This window comes from Triticum urartu, chromosome 4 (genome assembly GCF_003073215.2).
Source record: "Triticum urartu cultivar G1812 chromosome 4, Tu2.1, whole genome shotgun sequence".
In the NCBI taxonomy this organism is placed as follows: Eukaryota; Viridiplantae; Streptophyta; class Magnoliopsida; order Poales; family Poaceae; genus Triticum; species Triticum urartu.
This window is the reverse complement of record NC_053025.1, coordinates 474,524,599-474,535,169: the sequence shown is the minus strand read 5'-3', so window position 1 is coordinate 474,535,169 and position 10,571 is coordinate 474,524,599.

Here is a 10,571-nt window from a genome sequence, read left to right as displayed (position 1 = left end):
GATAGTGTCATTGACAGAGTTCTTCAATCACTGCCACCAAGCCACAAGGGCTTCGTGATGAACCATAATATGCAAGGGATGGATAAGACAATTCCTGAGCTCTTCACAATGCTAAAGGCCGCGGAGGTAGAAATCAAGAAGGAGCATCAAGTGTTGATGGTCAACAAGACCACCAGTTTCAAGAAAAAGGGCAAAAGGGAAGAAGGGGAACTTCAAGGACAACAAGCAAGTTGCTGCTTAAGTGAAGAAGCCCAAGTCTGGACCTAAGCCTGAGACTGAGTGCTTCTACTGCAAAGGGACTGGTCACTGGAAGCGGAACTGCCCCAAGTATTTGGCGGATAAGAAGGATGGAAACGTGAAAGGTATATTTGATATACATGTTATTGATGTGTACCTTACTAATGCTCGCAGTAGCGCCTGTGTATTTGATACTGGTTCTGTTGCTAATATTTGCAACTCGAAACATGGGATACAGATTAAGCGAAGATTGGCTAAGGACGAGGTGACAATGCGCGTGGGAAATGGTTCCAAAGTCGATGTGATCGTCATCGGCACGCTACCTCTACATGTACCTTCGGGATTAGTTTTAGACCTGAATAATTGTTATTTGGTGCCAGCGTTAAGCATGAACATCATATCTGGATCTTGTTTGATGCGAGACGATTATTCATTTAAATCAGAGAATAATGGTTGTTCTATTTAAATGAGTAATATCTTTTATGGTCATGCACCCTTGATGAGTGGTCTATTTTTACTAAATCTTGATAGTAGTGATACACATATTCATAGTATTGAAGCCAAAAGATATAAGTTTAATAATGATAGTGCAACTTATTTGTGGCACTACCGTTTAGGTCATATTGGTGTAAAGCGCATGAAGAAACTCCATGCTGATGGGCTTTTGGAATCACTTGATTATGAATCACTTCATGCTTGCGAACCATGCCTCATGGGCAAGATCACTAAGACTCCGTTCTCTGGAACAAGCAACAAACTTATGGGAAATTATACATACTGATGTATGCGGTCCGATGAGTGTTGATGCTCGTGGTGGGTATCGTTATTTTATTTTCTGACCTTCATAGATGATTTGAGCAGATATGGGCATATCTACTTGATGAAACATAAGTCTGAAACATTTGAAAAATTCAAAGAATTTCAGAGTGAAGTGGAAAATCACCGTAACAAGAAAATTAAGTTTCTACGATCTGATCGTGGAGGAGAATATTTGAGTTATGAGTTTGGTCTACATTTGAAATAATGCAGAATAGTTTGACAACTCACGCCACCTGGAACACCACAGCGTAATGGTGTGTCCGAATGTCGTAACAGCACTTTATTATATATGGTGCGATCTATGATGTCTCTTACTGATTTACCGCTATCGTTTTGGGGTTATGCTTTAGAGATGGCTGCATTCACGTTAAATAGGGCACCATCGAAATCTGTTGAGACGACACCTTATGAACTGTGGTTTGGCAAGAAACCCAAGTTGCCGTTTCTTAAAGTTTGGGGCTGCGATGCTTATGTGAAAAAGCTTCAACCGGATAAGCTCGAACCCAAATCGAAGAAATGTGTCTGCATATGATACCCAAAAGAGACTATTGGTTACACCTTCTATCATGGATCCAAAGGCAAGATATTCGTTGCTAAGAATGGATCCTTTCTAGAGAAGGAGTTTCTCTCGAAAGAAGTGGGTGGGAGGAAAGTAGAACTTGATGAGGTAACTGTACCTGCTCCCTTATTGGAAAGTAGTTTATCACAGAAACCAGTTCCAGTGATTCCTACACCAGTAAGTGAGGAAGCTAATGATGATGATCATGAAACTTCTGATCTAGCTAGTACCGAACCTCGTAGGTCAACCAGAGTAAGATCTGCAACAAAGTGGTATGGTAATCCTGTTCTGGAAGTCATGTTACTTGACCATGACGAACCTACGAACTATGAGGAAGCGATGATGAGCCCAGATTCCGCAAAATGGCTTGAGGCCATGAAATCAGAGATGGGATCCATGTATGAGAACAAAGTGTGAACTTTGGTTGACTTGCCCGATGATCGGCAAGCCATAGAGAATAAATGGATCTTCAAGAAGAAGACTGACGCTGGCGGTAATATTACTGTCTACAAAGCTCGACTTGTTGCAAAAGGTTTTTGACAAGTTCAAGGAGTTGACTACGATGAGACCTTCTCACCCGTAGCGATGCTTAAGTCCGCAAATGGATGTGAAAACTGCATTCCTTAATGGATATCTTAAACAAGAGTTTTATATGATGCAACCGGAAGGTTTTGTGGATCCAAAAGGTGCTAACAAGGTGTGCAAGCTCCAACGATCCATTTATGGACTGGTGCAAGCCTCTCGGAGTTGGAATATACGCTTTGATAGTGTGATCAAAGCATATGGTTTTATACAGACTTTTGGAGAAGCTTGTATTTACAAGAAAGTGAGTGGGAGCTCTATAGCATTTTTGATATTATATGTGGATGATATATTGTTAATCAAAAATGATACTGAATTTCTGAATAGCATAAAAGGATACTTGAATAAGAATTTTTCAATGAAAGACCTCGGTGAAGCTGCTTATATATTGGGCATCAAGATCTATAGAGATAGATCAAGACGCTTAATTGGACTTTCACAAAGCACATACCTTGATAAAGTTTTGAAGAAGTTCAAAATGGATCAAGCAAAGAAAGGGTTCTTGCATGTGTTACAAGGTGTGAAGTTGAGTCAGACTCAATGCCCAACCACTGCAGAAGATAGAGAGAAAATGAAAGTCATTCCCTATGCTTCAGCCATAGGTTCTATCATGTATGCAATGTTGTGTACAAGACCTGATGTGTGCCTTGCATGAGTTAGCTACAGGATGTTGCATTACGGAACGAGTAAAGAGACTTGCCGGTAACGAGGTTGAACTAGGTATTAATATACCGACGATCGAATCTCGGGCAAGATACATACCAATGACAAAGGGAACAACATATGTTGTTATGCGGTTTGACCGATAAAGATCTTTGTAGAATATGTAGGAACCAATATGAGCATCCAGGTTCCGCTATTGGTTATTGACCAGAACTAAGTCTCGGTCATGTCTACATAGTTCTCGAACCTGTAGGGTCCGCACGCTTAACATTCAATGACGATCAGTATTATGAGTTTATGTGTTTTGATTTACCGAAGGTAGTTCGGAGTCCCGGATGTGATCACAGACATGACGAGGAGTCTCGAAATGGTTGAGACATAAAGATCGATATATTGGAAGGCTATGTTTGGACATCGAAATGGTTCCGAATGAGTTCGGGCATTTACCGAAGAACCGGGGGGTTACCGGAACCCCCGGGGAGTCAATGGGCCTTATTGGGCCTTAGTGGGAGAGAGGAGGAGGCAGCTAGATGGAGGGCGCCCCCAAGCCCAATCCGAATTGGGTGGGGGCCGCCCCCCTTTCCTTCCCCCTCTCTCCCTCTTCCTTCTTCTCCTTCTCCAACTAAGGAAAGGGGAGAAACCTACTCCTACTGGGAGTAGGACTCCCCCTTGGGCGCGCCATAGAGAGGGACAACCCTCCCCTCCTCCACTCCTTTATATACGGGGGAGGGGGGCACCCCATAGGCACACAACTTGATTGTTTAGCCGTGCGCGATGCCCCCCTCCACAGAATTCCAGCTCAGTCATATTGTTGTAGTGCTTAGGCGAAGCCCTGCGTCGGTAACTTCATCATCACCATCATCACGCCGTCGTGCTGAAGAAAATCTCCCTCGGCCTCAGCTGGATCAAGAGTACGAGGGACGTCACCGAGCTGAACGTGTGCAGATCGCGGAGGTGCCGTGCGTTCGGTACTTGATCGGTTGGATCGCGAAAACGTTCGACTACATCAACCGCGTTTCATAACGCTTCTGCTTTCGATCTACGAGGGTACGTAGACATGCTCTCCCTCTCTCGTTCTATGCATCTCCTAGATAGATCTTGCGTGATCGTAGGAATTTTTTTGAAATACCACGTTCCCCAATGATAACCCACAAGTATAGGGGATCAATTGTAGCCTCTTTCGATAAGTAAGAGTGTCGAACCCAACGAGGAGCTAAAGGTAGAACAAATATTCCCTCAAGTTCTATCGACCACCGATACAATTCTACGCACGCTTAACGTTCGCTTTACCTAGAACAAGTATGAAACTAGAGGTACTTTGTGGGTGTTTTAGGCTAGGTTTGCAAGATAATAAAGAACGCGTAAATAAAAATTAGGGGCTGTTTAGATGAAGACACAACTAAGTTAGTTTTAGTAGAGAGCTTTTTGTCACAAGAAAGTTATTTGTCCCTAGGCAATCGATAACTAGACCGGTAATCATTATTGCAATTTTATTTGAGGGAGAGGCATAAGCTAACACACTTTCTCTTCTTGGATCATGTGCACTTATGATTGGAACTCTAGCAAGCATCCACAACTACTAAAGATCATTAAGGTAAAACCCAACCAAAGCATTAAAGCATCAAGTCCCCTTTATCCCATACGCAAACAACCTACTTACTCGGGTCTGTGCTTCTGTCACTCACGCCACCCACCATAAGAAAATCATGAACATATTGCAAAACGTACAGCAGGGATCCCTCATGCTCGCGCGACACGGAGAGCACCATAGGACAACACCAATAATAAAACATGCAACTCAAACCAATCACGATCATCAATTAACCCATAGGACAAAACAGATCTACTCAAACATCATCGGGAAATAATATATAGCATCGACCACCATGTTTAAGTAGAGATTACAGCGGGTAAAAGAGGGGTTACACCGCTGCAGCAGCGGGAGGAAGAGTTGGTGATGATGGCGGTGAAGTTGTTGGCGTAGATTGCAGTGATGATGATGGCCCCGGCGGCGTTCCAGCGCCACCGGGAGAGAGGGGGAGAGAGCCCCCCTTCTTCTTCTTCTTCTTCTTCTTCCTTGACCTTCCCTCTATATGGGAGAAGGGTTTCCCCTCTGGTCCATGGCCTCCAAGGCGGCGGAGGGGCGAGAGCCCCTCTGAGATTGGATCTGTCTCTCTCTGTTTCTGCGTTCCAGATTCTGCCCTTTCACCGTTTCTTATATTCCCGGAGATCCGTAATTCCGATTGGGCTGAAATTTGGATACGATTTTTATCCAGATATTAGCTTTCTTGCGGCGAAAGAAGGGCACCAACCGCCTTATGGGGTGGCCATGAGGGCCTAGGGCGCGCCTGCCCCCCTGGGGCGCGCCCCCTGCCTCGTGGTCCCCTCGGGCATCGTCTCGCGTTGATTCCACTTCCCAAAATTCACATATATTCCAAAAAATCTCCGTCAGTTTTTATCCCGTTTGGACTCCGTTTGATATGGATTTTCTGTGAAACAAAAAACATGTAACAAACAGGAACTGGCACTGGGCACTGGATCAATATGTTAGTCCCAAAAATAGTATAAAAAGTTGCCAAAAGTGTATGAAAGTTGTATAATATTGGCATGAAACAATCAAAAATTATAGATACGACGGAGACGTATCAGCATCCCCAAGCTTAATTCCTGCTCGTCCTCGAGTAGGTAAATGATAAAAAAATTGATGTGGAATGCTACCTAGCATAATATTGATCATGTAATCTAATCATGGCATGAATATTAAGACACAAGTGATTCAAAGAAATAGTCTATCATTTGACATTAAGACAATAATACTTCAAGCATACTAATAAAGCAATCATGTCTTTTCAAAATAACATGGCCAAAGAAAGTTATCCCTACAAAATCATATGGTCTGGCTATGCTCCATCTTCACCACATAAAATATTCAAATCATGCACAACCCCGATGACAAGCCAAGCAATTGTTTCATACTTTTGACGTTCTCAAACCTTTTCAACTTTCACGCAATACATGAGTGTGAGCCATGGGTATAGCACTATAGGTGGAATAGAATATGATGATGGAGGTTGTGTGGAGAAGACAAAAAGGAGAAAGTCTCACATCGACGCTGGTAATGAACGGGCTATGGAGATGCCCATCAATTGATGTCAATGTGAGGAGTAGGGATTGCCATGCAACGGATGCACTACCAGCTATACGTGTATGAAAGCTCAAACTGGAAACTAAGTGGGTGTGCATCCAACTTGCTTGCTCATGAAGACCTTGGGCATTTGAGGAAGCCCATCATCGGAATATACAAGCCAAGTTCTAAAATGAAAATTCCCACTAGTATATGAAAGTGATAACTCAAGAGACTCTCTATATGAAGAACATGGTGCTACTCTGAAGCACAAGTGTGGTAAAAGGATAGTAACATTGTCCCTTCTCTCTTTTCTCTCATTTTTTTATTTTTTTCTTTTTTTCTTTTTTTGTAGGCTTCTTTGGCCTCTCTTTTGGGGGGGGGGGTGTTCTTTGGCCACTTTTATTCTGATAACCTCACATGGGACAATGTTCTATTAATGATGATCATCACACTTTTATTTACTTACAACTCGATACTAGAACAAAGATATGACTCTATATGGATGCCTCCGGCGGTGTACCGGGATGTGCAATGATCTAGCGTAGCAATGACATCAAAAAACGGGCAAGCCATGAAAACATCATGCTAGCTATGTTATGATCATGCAAAGCAATATGACAATGAATGCTCAAGTCATGTATATGATGATGATGGAAGTTGCATGGCAATATATCTCGGAATGGCTATGGAAATGCCATGATAGGTAGGTATGGTGGCTGTTTTGAGGAAGATATAAGGAGGCTTATGTGTTATAGAGCGTATCATATCACGAGGTTTGGATGCACCGGCAGAGTCTGCACCAACTCTCGAGGTGAGAAAGGGCAATGCACGGTACCGAAGAGGCTAGCAATGATGGAAGGGTGAGAGTGCGTATAATCCATGGAATCAACATTAGTAATATAGAACTCACATACTTATTGCAAAAATCTATTAGCCATCGAAACAAAGTACTATGTGTATGCTCCTAGGGGATAGATTGGTAGGAAAAGACCATCGCTCGTCCCCGACCGCCACTCATAAGGAAGACAATCAATAAATAAACCATGCTCTGACTTCATCACATAACGGTTCACCATACGTGCATGCTACGAGAATCACAAACTTCAACACAAGTATTTCTAAAATCCACAACTACCCACTAGCATGACTCTAATATCACCATCTTTATATCGCAAAACTATTGCAAGGAATCAAACATATCATATTCAATGATCTACAAGTTTTATGTAGGATTTTATGACTAACCATGTGAATGACCAGTTCTTGTCATCTCTCTAAATAGATATAAGTGAAGCAAGATAGTTTAACCCTTTCTACAAAAGATATGCCCACTCTCTAACAAATATAAGTGAAGCAAAAGAGCATTCTACAAATGGCGGTTTTCTATGTGAAGAGAAACAGGCAATCCAAACTTCAAAAGATATAAGTGAAGCACATGAAGCATTCTATAAAGCCATACTCAAAAGATATAAGTGAAGTGAATGAGCATTCTATAAATCAACCAAGGACTATCTCATACCAGCATGGTGCATCAAAGAAAAGTGAAAACTAAATGCAAAAGACGCTCCAAGATTTGCACATATCACATGAACGAAACGAATCCGAAAACATACCGATATTTGTTAAAGAAAGATGAGATGCCTTCCAAGGCATACCCAAGATTCGACGCTTGAGTCTCCTTGAATATTTACTTGGGGTGCCTTGCACATCCCCAAGCTTGAACTCTTGCCTATCCTCCTTCTCCTCACATCGAGACCTCCTCGATCTTCGAACACTTCATCCACACAAAACTCAACAGAAAACTCGGTAAGATCCGTTAGTATAATAAAACAAATCACTATTCTAAGTACTATTGAAAACCAATTCATATTTTGTTTTTGCATTGTAGATACAGTAATATAACTTTTCCATGGCTTACTCCATTGATAGAAATCGACAGTTTCATCAAAACAAGCAAACTATGCATCAAAAACAGAATCTGTCTTAAACAGGACAGTCTGTAGTAATCTGAACAATCACCATACCTCTGGTACTCCAGAAATTCTGCCAAAATTAGGAAACATAAACAACTTGTATATAATGACATTGCAAAAAGTTTCAGAACTGTTTAACGTTCCAGTAAAAAATGTAAAATCGCGCACTACAGCCAAAGTTTCTATCTTGCACCGCACAAACCAACAAGCAATGTAAACATCCTAAAGGCAAATCTTGACACATTATTTTTATAATACAATGGAATTGTACAAGGGGATAATTATTTTTGTTGATAAGTTTCTGTAATCAAGATTCACAAAGTTTCCGTGAGCATGAACAAAGTTCAAGGAGCTCCCCCACTTCAACAATGCTTGTCTCTCTCACTTTCACTATCCTTTTTGAAAAGTTTTGGGTTCCCCTCTTTATTTTTTGTTTTTAAACTATATAAAAGCACTCAACAGAAATAAATAACTCTCTAAAACTTACGGGTTGTCTCCTTGGCAGCTCTTTCTTTAAATCCATTAAGCTAGGCATAAGGTGCTCAAGTAATGAATCCACCCGGATCCCAAGGTATATCAAAGCCAATTTTAATTAACAATGATTTGTGATTTAGTAGTGAGCACAAAGCAACATATATCATGTAATGACGAATTCTAACTCTCTTCCTATGCATCGGAATGTCATAAAAGAACAATTCATGCACACATAGGAAAGGCCAATGCATAGTATAAACAGATTCTTGCAATTTTATCATATTGGAAACATGGAGAGGCGGAGATGTAGTTCCTCTCTCATAATAATTGCAAGTAGGAGCAGAAAGCACATGCATATTATATCTATCAAAATCATCATGTGTAGTAGTAAAACGCAACCCATCAATATAATCCTTAATAAGGGCAAACTTCTCCGATATAGTGTAGTCGGGAGAATTCAAAAAGATAATAGGTGCTACCTCTTGAGCACTGCATTGGTTTTCCCTTGAAGAGGAAAGGGTGATGCAGCAAAGTAGAGTAAGTATTTCCCTCAGTTTTTGAGAACCAAGGTATCAATCCAAAAGGTAGGTATGACAATGATGAACGGTGGCTTTGCCACAAATACGATGTCAACTACATGATCATGCAAAGCAATATGACAATGATGAATGTGTCATGATAAACGGGATGGTGGAAAGTTGCATGGAAATATATCTCGGAATGGCTATGGAAATGCCATAATAGGTAGGTATGGTGGCTGTTTTGAGGAATATATAAGGAGGTTTATGTGTGAAAGAGCGTATCATATCACGGGGTTTGGATGCACCGGCGAAGTTTGCACCAACTCTCAATGTGAGAAAGGGCAATGCACGGTACCGAAGAGGCTAGCAATGCTGGAAGGGTGAGAGTGCGTATAATCCATGGACTCAACATTAGTTATAAAGAACTCACATACTTATTGCAAAAATCTACAAGTCATGAAAAACCAAGCACTACGCGCATGCTCCTAGGGGGGTAGATTGGTAGGAAAAGACCATCGCTCGTCCCCGACCGCCACTCATAAGGAGGACAATCAAAGAACACCTCATGTTTCAAATTTGTTACATAACGTTTACCATACGTGCTTGCTACAAGACTTGCAAACGTCAACACAAGTATTTCTCAATTTCACAACTACTCAACTAGCACAACTTTAATATCACTACCTCCATATCTCAAAACTATCATCAAGAATCAAACTTCTCTTAGTATTCAACACACTCATAAGAGAATTTTATTATTAATCTTGTATACCTAGCATATTAGGATTATTTAAGCAAATTACCATGCTATTTAAGACTCTCAAAATAATCTAAGTGAAGCATGATAGATCAATAGTTTCTATAAAACAAATTCACCACCGTGCTGTAAAAGATATAAGTGAAGTACTAGAGCAAAACTATATAACTTAAAAGATATAAGTGAAGCACATAGAGTATTCTGATAATTTCCGAGTCATGTGTGTTTCTCTCAAAAGGTGTGTACATAAAAGATGATTGTGGTAAACTAAAAAGCAAAGACTCAAATCATACAAGACGCTCCAAGCAAAACACATATCATGTGGTGATTAAAAATATAGCTCCAAGTAAAGTTACCGATAGAAGTAGACGAAAGAGGGGATGCCTTCCGGGGAATCCCCAAGCTTTGGCTTTTAGGTGTCCTTAGATTATCTTGGGGGTGCCATGGGCATCCCCAAGCTTAGGCTCCTGCCACTCCTTGTTCCATAATCCATCAAATCTTTACCCAAAACTTGAAAACTTCACAACACAAAACTTAAAGTAGAAAATCCCGTGAGCTCCGTTAGCGAGAGAAAATAAAAGACCACTTCAAGGTACTGTAATGAACTCATTATTTATTTGTATTGGTGTTAAACCTACTGTATTCCAACTTTTCTATGGTTTATAAACTATTTTACTAGCCATAGAATCATCAAAATAAGCAAACAACACATGAAAAAACAGAATCTGTCAAAAACAGAACAGTCTGTAGTAATCTGTAGCTAGCGCACGATCTGGAACCCCAAAAATTGTAAAATAAATTTCTGGACGTGAGGAATTTATCTATTAATTAACTACAAAAAGAATTAACTAAATATCAC